The sequence below is a fragment of the Zalophus californianus genome, chromosome 1, assembly GCF_009762305.2.
Source record: "Zalophus californianus isolate mZalCal1 chromosome 1, mZalCal1.pri.v2, whole genome shotgun sequence".
Classification (NCBI taxonomy): domain Eukaryota; kingdom Metazoa; phylum Chordata; class Mammalia; order Carnivora; family Otariidae; genus Zalophus; species Zalophus californianus.
The window spans coordinates 188,896,550-188,900,603 of NC_045595.1; positions in this window are offsets into that span (position 1 = coordinate 188,896,550).

The window sequence follows — 4,054 nt, forward strand, 5'->3', positions numbered from 1 at the left end:
TTTTTTTTAAGATTTTTATTTATTTATTTGAGAGAGAGAGAATGAGAGATAGAGAGGCACGAGAGGGAAGAGGGTCAGAGGGAGAAGCAGACTCCCCGCTGAGCATGGAGCCCGATGTGGGACTCGATCCCGGGTCTCCAGGATCATGACCTGAGCCGAAGGCAGTCGCTTAACCAACTGAGCCACCCAGGCGCCCTGTATTCTACAGGGTTTTAACCATTGGCTGCACACAAGAATCACCTGGGGAGATTTTTTAAAACCCTAATAATAAGGCCAGCACAAACCAATCAAATTTAAAGATTTGTTGGTAGGACCTAAGGTATAGTATTTTTTTAATGCTCCCCAGGTAATTTCAATCTAGTCAAGTTTGAGAGTCACTGCTTGAGGGGAAGAAATAATTACTGGATTTTTGTTTATTTTTCCCCAATTAGAATTTATTTCAATATGATTTACATGAACTATCAGCTTTTTAAAATTTTGCATCGAAAATGAACATCTAAAATTACCATTCTTTGTTTTTATGTTTGATGTGAAAGAGTGAGTCAAGAAAATAAATTCCATCTTAGACACAATTTTTTCTATATCTTGGCAAGTTGTGGAAAGAAATTCATCAACCTTCTTGAGATTCTCAGTGTGGTCCTTCTGGAGTAGAGGGGAGTTGGCCATGGGGAGAAACGTGTTTAGATACGGGTTTGCATGTGAACTTTATCCCACGAGAATGTGCCTCTCTGAGATGTTTCTAATAGAGGCCCAGTTGTACATAAATATCTCCGAGTAATTACTCCCTAATCAAATACGTATCAAACTATAAAAATGCTGTGCCTAATTTTTATAAAGCAAACTGCCCATATGCAAAAGTGGGCAAGTTAACTGTGTTTCCAAAAGCATCTCAGAATGTGGGTAAAACCGGCAGAGTTTTTTCCCTTCTGGCTGGATAGTTCATTATTCCTGCGTGAACTGAAAAAGAGAGTGTAGAGAACCTGAAAAAGTTTTTATCCAGCTGTGAAAAGTATTTTGATAGGCAAAAGCTCTTCTCTGTCCTATTAAGAAGAAGTGGGGACTTTTTAGCAAAGAGAAAAGGTGATTGTTTTGAAAATGTGGAGCTAACTTGTCCCAAAGTACCATTTTTGTATGTATACTTCTGAAAAGTTATGTACTGGAAACTTTATAGTATTTTAATTTGAAAACAAAAACAAAAACAAAAACATGACCCAGTGGTTAATGGGAAAGGAAAATAATTATGTAAGAACTTTTGGGGGTGAATAGGGCTGGATTTCTGATTCTATATTTCATTTCCCCATGCTTTTCCTACTACTGAATAAGATCATAAAAGAAGTGATCATTGGATTAATTTAGAATCTATGATGTTTCATTACATGTGATAACAGAAAGGTTTTTTTTTTTTTTTTCTTAGACTCTTCTCATAAATCCTGTAGTCCATTGATTTCCCCATCTTTGTGAATTGGCTATTTACCAGAAAGATTATGTCTAAAAGTCTAAAGATTTGTATACTACTCTTTTTTATAAAGATTGTATTCATTTATTTGAGAGAGAGAGTGAGCCCAAGTGGGGGGAGGGGTGGAGGAAGGGGGAGAAGCCAGCTCCTCAATGAGCCAGGAGCCCTATGAGTGGGGCTTGATCCCAGGACCCTGAGACCATGACTTGAGCCAAAGGCAGCCGCTTAACTGACCAAGCCACCCAGGCACCCCTTGTATACTACTCTTTTTAAGAGGCTGCTTCCTCAAACATTCTCTCAGGGTGCGTTTATATTTTCCTTACAAACGAAACTGTATTTGCAAGGCAGTGTCTTGCCTGCTGTGACAGTTCTTTCATTTAAAGGATGTAATGTTTCTGACTTTTGGTTGAAGCCTCAAACCGATACCAATTATAGGACAACATGTACTGTTACTTTTAATGAATTACATTTGGTTACTGGGTTCTCTTCCTGCAGACTTCTTGAAGCATGCTTTCACCTTTCAAATATTTTGGCCTGCCATTAATCCAATGATTTCACCCTTTTTGTTCCCCTAGACAGGGTAATTTCATCAAAGTTTTCCCACATGGCCAAAATCTGTATTAGCTATTTGGTGTGCTGTAAATTTAAAAGCCAGCAGTATTCCTCCCACTCCTTATATATACAAAAAACAGATGTAGTGATTACCCTGCAATGTTCCTGGCTAAAGTAAATTTAGATGTAAGAATACAGCCTTTATATGTATTGGAGCAAAGTATGTCATTCTTTCTCATTCACTTAAAAGGATATTTAATAAAATTGCTGCTTATCAAAAGAGAAACTCCAGAGGAAGACTAAATAAATGAGGTGATATTTTAAAAGTTAATGAATGAGGTGCCTTGATCTATGGCTCCATTATATTCTTTTCATTGCTTCACAGAGCTCTTAAAACACAAGATGTGATGTAAAGGGTAGGTAAGCTAATTTAAACATTGCTTTAAAAAGTAGGCAGTGAAACACTTATTATGTTTACCAAAGGGCTGAAAGTAGAAAGTCCTTTATTCTAGAAGATATTATGAGGTAAAATGTAACATGCAAATTAATCTCCTTTTTAACATAATAAATACTAAAATTGAACTGGGTTTAAGGTAAGGCTATAAAAATTGTCTAGTGATACAAAATATGATAAAATATTTTTAAAATTTACTTTAAGCATTATTAGATAAATGATTACTTAGGTAATATTTCTATTTAACAGAGCTTGGTTTGTACTAAATCTTCATGAGCATAATTTTATAATCCATATAGATCATGCTTTTAGTGCCAGCTTACTTCTTCACATTGGGGATTCTGAGAGTTCTTAATTTTTGAAGACTATATGGATGATTTTAACAAAACTACTAAAATATCCCAGACTTAGTTAGCAGTCTTTGCTCACAGGTAGCAAAAGTTAACTCGAGCTGGTTTAAACCAAAAATATATTTATGAAATATCTGCTGGATTGTGTCATGCAATCTATTTTTTTAAAAGATTTTATTTATTTATTTGAGATAGAGTGAAAGAGAGAGCACAAGTGGGGCAGAGGGGCAGAGGGAGAAGTAGGCTCCCCACTGAGCAGCGAGCCCAACACAGGGCTCGATCCCAGGACCCCAGGATCACGACCTGAGCCGAAGGCGGATGCTTAACTGACTGACCCACCCATGTGCCGCTGTGTCATGCAATCTAAGAGCAGGAAAGGGGCTTGTTCTTTAGGAGAGACTAGAACTGGGTCTTTAATGCCTACTGAAATATTTTCTGTCTTCCATCTCTTCTTCCCCCTATGTACCTATCTCAATTGTTTTTCCTGCGCTGAGCTGTTAAATGCAATCCTGAGAGAAGGTGGAAGAGGGTCACTCCAGTCATTAATTTATACCTACTTCCAAAGACCTGGACTAAACTAAAAAAATATTTTCAGCCCTATTTCTGAATTTCTAGGAGAAAGTTTAAATAAACCAGCCTGGGTCAATTTCCAGCTATATCAAGTCAGCTATGATTAGAAGAGGTAGTCTCACCAAGCTCCCTGGGATAGCCAACCCTGTGGATAGTGAAGACAGTTCCAAGAGAAGAAGACCTGCCATAAATACCAAGAAAGATTTATTACATTGCTGTTAGTTAAGTAATAAGCATAAATTTAATTTAAATTCTAGATCATGTCTCAAGTAGATTAGGGACCAGAGAATACCATAATTTTTAAAATATAAAATAAATTAAGATAACATTAGTTCATTAAAAAATATTCTTGTGTATTTGTTAACTTCTTCATTATATCAAAAAATCCTTAAATTCTGATGGATATTCTGTATCTGGATCAATTGCTATTTATTTATTTATTTATTTATTTATTTATTTATTTATTTATTTTCTTGAGTACAGGTAGAAACTGTTGGACAAGAAATGGAAAATAAATTTTGGAGGGCGCCTACATGGCTCAGTTGGTTAGGTGACTGCCTTCGGCTCAGGTCATGACCCTGGAGTCCCGGGAACGAGTCCGGCGTCGGGCTCCCTGCTCAGCGGGGAGCCTGCTTCTCCCTCTGACCTTCCTCCCTCTCATGCTCTCTCTCT